Source organism: Mixophyes fleayi, unplaced genomic scaffold (genome assembly GCF_038048845.1).
Source record: "Mixophyes fleayi isolate aMixFle1 unplaced genomic scaffold, aMixFle1.hap1 Scaffold_334, whole genome shotgun sequence".
Lineage (NCBI taxonomy): Eukaryota > Metazoa > Chordata > Amphibia > Anura > Limnodynastidae > Mixophyes > Mixophyes fleayi.
In genome coordinates, this window is record NW_027447349.1 from 86,950 (window position 1) to 95,233 (window position 8,284).

The window sequence follows — 8,284 nt, forward strand, 5'->3', positions numbered from 1 at the left end:
TGGACAAAGAAAAGGGTCTTCTTATCTGCAAATGCTTGTTTGCTAAAAGAGATAAGAAACAAAACAACAAAAAGACACAATAAATTGACACGAAATAAGACACAGGAGACAAAAATCTGTTCTTATGTTTTTTTGTTGCTGAAAAGAGACATGATTCTATTTTTTGATAACTGGATAAGAGAAGTGCACCGGTCCTGGAAGTACTGCAATACCAGGTCAATGCGTGGAGTGGACAGAGCAAGCTCTTCTTCCATCTCCCTGTTCTAAAAATCCATTTAATATATGGCCCCCAGATAGGGGGCGTATCAGATATTAAACTGATAAGAACAGATACTACACTTGATCTTAGCCAAAAGGCCGAGAAGCGATAACCTGAAAAGGGACCCAGGAAAGCGCCCGCTTCTCAGGCTAGGCCTGACAACTGTAGGAGACAGCCACGCCACACGCCGTATACTTTCTTCAGCGGCGGCCCACAACACTCCATTGCTGCACATTCTAGGCCCGACTAGCCTGAAAAGCCTGACACCTTCACTGGGACCCTCTTTACACCTCTCTGTCTGCAAAGGCACGCACATGAGCCGAGGACTTTTCAAACGAGATGCCTGCAAAATTTGCATTAACTCCTCCCCTTGACCATAAGTGCAACGACGCCCGCTGATTAGTCGGCCTGCCGTTCCGTCCTCGTCTCCCCAGGCAATTAATCACACTGTCTGCCCAGCTTCTTTCGGAATATTCACAGCATGTCACAGAAACAGCACTTCAAGGTGCATCACAATTGTTTCTCGGGCCACCGGCAAGTAAATAGAAAAGGAAGCTGCATGCTGCAACAGCAGCAGGGTTCTAAAAGGTGTGTGTCATAATCCTCACTTGCCTTTATTATGTCACTGGGTCCACAAGAGGGAGACACACTACGTCAGATTAATAGTTTCATTCATTCGGAGATCCAATTGAATTTGCAAATCACAAGTTGCTCCATTAAAGGAATAATTGGATCAATTCAGTAATCCTTTTGGACAAAGAAAAGGGTCTTCTTATCTGCAAATGCTTGTTTGCTAAAAGAGATAAGAAACAAAACAACAAAAAGACACAATAAATTGACACGAAATAAGACACAGGAGACAAAAATCTGTTCTTATGTTTTTTTGTTGCTGAAAAGAGACATGATTCTATTTTTTGATAACTGGATAAGAGAAGTGCACCGGTCCTGGAAGTACTGCAATACCAGGTCAATGCGTGGAGTGGACAGAGCAAGCTCTTCTTCCATCTCCCTGTTCTAAAAATCCATTTAATATATGGCCCCCAGATAGGGGGCGTATCAGATATTAAACTGATAAGAACAGATACTACACTTGATCTTAGCCAAAAGGCCGAGAAGCGATAACCTGAAAAGGGACCCAGGAAAGCGCCCGCTTCTCAGGCTAGGCCTGACAACTGTAGGAGACAGCCACGCCACACGCCGTATACTTTCTTCAGCGGCGGCCCACAACACTCCATTGCTGCACATTCTAGGCCCGACTAGCCTGAAAAGCCTGACACCTTCACTGGGACCCTCTTTACACCTCTCTGTCTGCAAAGGCACGCACATGAGCCGAGGACTTTTCAAACGAGATGCCTGCAAAATTTGCATTAACTCCTCCCCTTGACCATAAGTGCAACGACGCCCGCTGATTAGTCGGCCTGCCGTTCCGTCCTCGTCTCCCCAGGCAATTAATCACACTGTCTGCCCAGCTTCTTTCGGAATATTCACAGCATGTCACAGAAACAGCACTTCAAGGTGCATCACAATTGTTTCTCGGGCCACCGGCAAGTAAATAGAAAAGGAAGCTGCATGCTGCAACAGCAGCAGGGTTCTAAAAGGTGTGTGTCATAATCCTCACTTGCCTTTATTATGTCACTGGGTCCACAAGAGGGAGACACACTACGTCAGATTAATAGTTTCATTCATTCGGAGATCCAATTGAATTTGCAAATCACAAGTTGCTCCATTAAAGGAATAATTGGATCAATTCAGTAATCCTTTTGGACAAAGAAAAGGGTCTTCTTATCTGCAAATGCTTGTTTGCTAAAAGAGATAAGAAACAAAACAACAAAAAGACACAATAAATTGACACGAAATAAGACACAGGAGACAAAAATCTGTTCTTATGTTTTTTTGTTGCTGAAAAGAGACATGATTCTATTTTTTGATAACTGGATAAGAGAAGTGCACCGGTCCTGGAAGTACTGCAATACCAGGTCAATGCGTGGAGTGGACAGAGCAAGCTCTTCTTCCATCTCCCTGTTCTAAAAATCCATTTAATATATGGCCCCCAGATAGGGGGCGTATCAGATATTAAACTGATAAGAACAGATACTACACTTGATCTTAGCCAAAAGGCCGAGAAGCGATAACCTGAAAAGGGACCCAGGAAAGCGCCCGCTTCTCAGGCTAGGCCTGACAACTGTAGGAGACAGCCACGCCACACGCCGTATACTTTCTTCAGCGGCGGCCCACAACACTCCATTGCTGCACATTCTAGGCCCGACTAGCCTGAAAAGCCTGACACCTTCACTGGGACCCTCTTTACACCTCTCTGTCTGCAAAGGCACGCACATGAGCCGAGGACTTTTCAAACGAGATGCCTGCAAAATTTGCATTAACTCCTCCCCTTGACCATAAGTGCAACGACGCCCGCTGATTAGTCGGCCTGCCGTTCCGTCCTCGTCTCCCCAGGCAATTAATCACACTGTCTGCCCAGCTTCTTTCGGAATATTCACAGCATGTCACAGAAACAGCACTTCAAGGTGCATCACAATTGTTTCTCGGGCCACCGGCAAGTAAATAGAAAAGGAAGCTGCATGCTGCAACAGCAGCAGGGTTCTAAAAGGTGTGTGTCATAATCCTCACTTGCCTTTATTATGTCACTGGGTCCACAAGAGGGAGACACACTACGTCAGATTAATAGTTTCATTCATTCGGAGATCCAATTGAATTTGCAAATCACAAGTTGCTCCATTAAAGGAATAATTGGATCAATTCAGTAATCCTTTTGGACAAAGAAAAGGGTCTTCTTATCTGCAAATGCTTGTTTGCTAAAAGAGATAAGAAACAAAACAACAAAAAGACACAATAAATTGACACGAAATAAGACACAGGAGACAAAAATCTGTTCTTATGTTTTTTTGTTGCTGAAAAGAGACATGATTCTATTTTTTGATAACTGGATAAGAGAAGTGCACCGGTCCTGGAAGTACTGCAATACCAGGTCAATGCGTGGAGTGGACAGAGCAAGCTCTTCTTCCATCTCCCTGTTCTAAAAATCCATTTAATATATGGCCCCCAGATAGGGGGCGTATCAGATATTAAACTGATAAGAACAGATACTACACTTGATCTTAGCCAAAAGGCCGAGAAGCGATAACCTGAAAAGGGACCCAGGAAAGCGCCCGCTTCTCAGGCTAGGCCTGACAACTGTAGGAGACAGCCACGCCACACGCCGTATACTTTCTTCAGCGGCGGCCCACAACACTCCATTGCTGCACATTCTAGGCCCGACTAGCCTGAAAAGCCTGACACCTTCACTGGGACCCTCTTTACACCTCTCTGTCTGCAAAGGCACGCACATGAGCCGAGGACTTTTCAAACGAGATGCCTGCAAAATTTGCATTAACTCCTCCCCTTGACCATAAGTGCAACGACGCCCGCTGATTAGTCGGCCTGCCGTTCCGTCCTCGTCTCCCCAGGCAATTAATCACACTGTCTGCCCAGCTTCTTTCGGAATATTCACAGCATGTCACAGAAACAGCACTTCAAGGTGCATCACAATTGTTTCTCGGGCCACCGGCAAGTAAATAGAAAAGGAAGCTGCATGCTGCAACAGCAGCAGGGTTCTAAAAGGTGTGTGTCATAATCCTCACTTGCCTTTATTATGTCACTGGGTCCACAAGAGGGAGACACACTACGTCAGATTAATAGTTTCATTCATTCGGAGATCCAATTGAATTTGCAAATCACAAGTTGCTCCATTAAAGGAATAATTGGATCAATTCAGTAATCCTTTTGGACAAAGAAAAGGGTCTTCTTATCTGCAAATGCTTGTTTGCTAAAAGAGATAAGAAACAAAACAACAAAAAGACACAATAAATTGACACGAAATAAGACACAGGAGACAAAAATCTGTTCTTATGTTTTTTTGTTGCTGAAAAGAGACATGATTCTATTTTTTGATAACTGGATAAGAGAAGTGCACCGGTCCTGGAAGTACTGCAATACCAGGTCAATGCGTGGAGTGGACAGAGCAAGCTCTTCTTCCATCTCCCTGTTCTAAAAATCCATTTAATATATGGCCCCCAGATAGGGGGCGTATCAGATATTAAACTGATAAGAACAGATACTACACTTGATCTTAGCCAAAAGGCCGAGAAGCGATAACCTGAAAAGGGACCCAGGAAAGCGCCCGCTTCTCAGGCTAGGCCTGACAACTGTAGGAGACAGCCACGCCACACGCCGTATACTTTCTTCAGCGGCGGCCCACAACACTCCATTGCTGCACATTCTAGGCCCGACTAGCCTGAAAAGCCTGACACCTTCACTGGGACCCTCTTTACACCTCTCTGTCTGCAAAGGCACGCACATGAGCCGAGGACTTTTCAAACGAGATGCCTGCAAAATTTGCATTAACTCCTCCCCTTGACCATAAGTGCAACGACGCCCGCTGATTAGTCGGCCTGCCGTTCCGTCCTCGTCTCCCCAGGCAATTAATCACACTGTCTGCCCAGCTTCTTTCGGAATATTCACAGCATGTCACAGAAACAGCACTTCAAGGTGCATCACAATTGTTTCTCGGGCCACCGGCAAGTAAATAGAAAAGGAAGCTGCATGCTGCAACAGCAGCAGGGTTCTAAAAGGTGTGTGTCATAATCCTCACTTGCCTTTATTATGTCACTGGGTCCACAAGAGGGAGACACACTACGTCAGATTAATAGTTTCATTCATTCGGAGATCCAATTGAATTTGCAAATCACAAGTTGCTCCATTAAAGGAATAATTGGATCAATTCAGTAATCCTTTTGGACAAAGAAAAGGGTCTTCTTATCTGCAAATGCTTGTTTGCTAAAAGAGATAAGAAACAAAACAACAAAAAGACACAATAAATTGACACGAAATAAGACACAGGAGACAAAAATCTGTTCTTATGTTTTTTTGTTGCTGAAAAGAGACATGATTCTATTTTTTGATAACTGGATAAGAGAAGTGCACCGGTCCTGGAAGTACTGCAATACCAGGTCAATGCGTGGAGTGGACAGAGCAAGCTCTTCTTCCATCTCCCTGTTCTAAAAATCCATTTAATATATGGCCCCCAGATAGGGGGCGTATCAGATATTAAACTGATAAGAACAGATACTACACTTGATCTTAGCCAAAAGGCCGAGAAGCGATAACCTGAAAAGGGACCCAGGAAAGCGCCCGCTTCTCAGGCTAGGCCTGACAACTGTAGGAGACAGCCACGCCACACGCCGTATACTTTCTTCAGCGGCGGCCCACAACACTCCATTGCTGCACATTCTAGGCCCGACTAGCCTGAAAAGCCTGACACCTTCACTGGGACCCTCTTTACACCTCTCTGTCTGCAAAGGCACGCACATGAGCCGAGGACTTTTCAAACGAGATGCCTGCAAAATTTGCATTAACTCCTCCCCTTGACCATAAGTGCAACGACGCCCGCTGATTAGTCGGCCTGCCGTTCCGTCCTCGTCTCCCCAGGCAATTAATCACACTGTCTGCCCAGCTTCTTTCGGAATATTCACAGCATGTCACAGAAACAGCACTTCAAGGTGCATCACAATTGTTCTCTCGGGCCACCGGCAAGTAAATAGAAAAGGAAGCTGCATGCTGCAACAGCAGCAGGGTTCTAAAAGGTGTGTGTCATAATCCTCACTTGCCTTTATTATGTCACTGGGTCCACAAGAGGGAGACACACTACGTCAGATTAATAGTTTCATTCATTCGGAGATCCAATTGAATTTGCAAATCACAAGTTGCTCCATTAAAGGAATAATTGGATCAATTCAGTAATCCTTTTGGACAAAGAAAAGGGTCTTCTTATCTGCAAATGCTTGTTTGCTAAAAGAGATAAGAAACAAAACAACAAAAAGACACAATAAATTGACACGAAATAAGACACAGGAGACAAAAATCTGTTCTTATGTTTTTTTGTTGCTGAAAAGAGACATGATTCTATTTTTTGATAACTGGATAAGAGAAGTGCACCGGTCCTGGAAGTACTGCAATACCAGGTCAATGCGTGGAGTGGACAGAGCAAGCTCTTCTTCCATCTCCCTGTTCTAAAAATCCATTTAATATATGGCCCCCAGATAGGGGGCGTATCAGATATTAAACTGATAAGAACAGATACTACACTTGATCTTAGCCAAAAGGCCGAGAAGCGATAACCTGAAAAGGGACCCAGGAAAGCGCCCGCTTCTCAGGCTAGGCCTGACAACTGTAGGAGACAGCCACGCCACACGCCGTATACTTTCTTCAGCGGCGGCCCACAACACTCCATTGCTGCACATTCTAGGCCCGACTAGCCTGAAAAGCCTGACACCTTCACTGGGACCCTCTTTACACCTCTCTGTCTGCAAAGGCACGCACATGAGCCGAGGACTTTTCAAACGAGATGCCTGCAAAATTTGCATTAACTCCTCCCCTTGACCATAAGTGCAACGACGCCCGCTGATTAGTCGGCCTGCCGTTCCGTCCTCGTCTCCCCAGGCAATTAATCACACTGTCTGCCCAGCTTCTTTCGGAATATTCACAGCATGTCACAGAAACAGCACTTCAAGGTGCATCACAATTGTTTCTCGGGCCACCGGCAAGTAAATAGAAAAGGAAGCTGCATGCTGCAACAGCAGCAGGGTTCTAAAAGGTGTGTGTCATAATCCTCACTTGCCTTTATTATGTCACTGGGTCCACAAGAGGGAGACACACTACGTCAGATTAATAGTTTCATTCATTCGGAGATCCAATTGAATTTGCAAATCACAAGTTGCTCCATTAAAGGAATAATTGGATCAATTCAGTAATCCTTTTGGACAAAGAAAAGGGTCTTCTTATCTGCAAATGCTTGTTTGCTAAAAGAGATAAGAAACAAAACAACAAAAAGACACAATAAATTGACACGAAATAAGACACAGGAGACAAAAATCTGTTCTTATGTTTTTTTGTTGCTGAAAAGAGACATGATTCTATTTTTTGATAACTGGATAAGAGAAGTGCACCGGTCCTGGAAGTACTGCAATACCAGGTCAATGCGTGGAGTGGACAGAGCAAGCTCTTCTTCCATCTCCCTGTTCTAAAAATCCATTTAATATATGGCCCCCAGATAGGGGGCGTATCAGATATTAAACTGATAAGAACAGATACTACACTTGATCTTAGCCAAAAGGCCGAGAAGCGATAACCTGAAAAGGGACCCAGGAAAGCGCCCGCTTCTCAGGCTAGGCCTGACAACTGTAGGAGACAGCCACGCCACACGCCGTATACTTTCTTCAGCGGCGGCCCACAACACTCCATTGCTGCACATTCTAGGCCCGACTAGCCTGAAAAGCCTGACACCTTCACTGGGACCCTCTTTACACCTCTCTGTCTGCAAAGGCACGCACATGAGCCGAGGACTTTTCAAACGAGATGCCTGCAAAATTTGCATTAACTCCTCCCCTTGACCATAAGTGCAACGACGCCCGCTGATTAGTCGGCCTGCCGTTCCGTCCTCGTCTCCCCAGGCAATTAATCACACTGTCTGCCCAGCTTCTTTCGGAATATTCACAGCATGTCACAGAAACAGCACTTCAAGGTGCATCACAATTGTTTCTCGGGCCACCGGCAAGTAAATAGAAAAGGAAGCTGCATGCTGCAACAGCAGCAGGGTTCTAAAAGGTGTGTGTCATAATCCTCACTTGCCTTTATTATGTCACTGGGTCCACAAGAGGGAGACACACTACGTCAGATTAATAGTTTCATTCATTCGGAGATCCAATTGAATTTGCAAATCACAAGTTGCTCCATTAAAGGAATAATTGGATCAATTCAGTAATCCTTTTGGACAAAGAAAAGGGTCTTCTTATCTGCAAATGCTTGTTTGCTAAAAGAGATAAGAAACAAAACAACAAAAAGACACAATAAATTGACACGAAATAAGACACAGGAGACAAAAATCTGTTCTTATGTTTTTTTGTTGCTGAAAAGAGACATGATTCTATTTTTTGATAACTGGATAAGAGAAGTGCACCGGTCCTGGAAGTA

At 44.7% G+C, this 8,284-nt stretch overlaps 8 non-coding genes across 8 annotated transcripts; all 8 read right to left on the reverse strand.

The window, feature by feature from the left end:
• Positions 1 to 178: 178 nt before the first annotated feature.
• Positions 179 to 369, reverse strand: LOC142131191 (U2 spliceosomal RNA). Its single transcript, XR_012686347.1, has one exon. It is a non-coding gene; the product is annotated as a U2 spliceosomal RNA (small nuclear RNA).
• An 819-nt stretch (positions 370 to 1,188) lies between these two features.
• On the reverse strand, positions 1,189 to 1,379 carry LOC142131192 (U2 spliceosomal RNA). Its single transcript, XR_012686348.1, has one exon. It is a non-coding gene; the product is annotated as a U2 spliceosomal RNA (small nuclear RNA).
• Positions 1,380 to 2,198: 819 nt separating this feature from the next.
• LOC142131193 (U2 spliceosomal RNA) lies at positions 2,199 to 2,389 on the reverse strand. The gene has a single exon (XR_012686349.1). It is a non-coding gene; the product is annotated as a U2 spliceosomal RNA (small nuclear RNA).
• Positions 2,390 to 3,208: 819 nt separating this feature from the next.
• LOC142131194 (U2 spliceosomal RNA) lies at positions 3,209 to 3,399 on the reverse strand. Its single transcript, XR_012686350.1, has one exon. It is a non-coding gene; the product is annotated as a U2 spliceosomal RNA (small nuclear RNA).
• An 819-nt stretch (positions 3,400 to 4,218) lies between these two features.
• LOC142131196 (U2 spliceosomal RNA) lies at positions 4,219 to 4,409 on the reverse strand. The gene has a single exon (XR_012686352.1). It is a non-coding gene; the product is annotated as a U2 spliceosomal RNA (small nuclear RNA).
• An 819-nt stretch (positions 4,410 to 5,228) lies between these two features.
• Positions 5,229 to 5,419, reverse strand: LOC142131197 (U2 spliceosomal RNA). The gene has a single exon (XR_012686353.1). It is a non-coding gene; the product is annotated as a U2 spliceosomal RNA (small nuclear RNA).
• An 820-nt stretch (positions 5,420 to 6,239) lies between these two features.
• Positions 6,240 to 6,430, reverse strand: LOC142131198 (U2 spliceosomal RNA). The gene has a single exon (XR_012686354.1). It is a non-coding gene; the product is annotated as a U2 spliceosomal RNA (small nuclear RNA).
• An 819-nt stretch (positions 6,431 to 7,249) lies between these two features.
• LOC142131199 (U2 spliceosomal RNA) lies at positions 7,250 to 7,440 on the reverse strand. Its single transcript, XR_012686355.1, has one exon. It is a non-coding gene; the product is annotated as a U2 spliceosomal RNA (small nuclear RNA).
• Between the last annotated feature and the right edge of the window lie 844 nt (positions 7,441 to 8,284).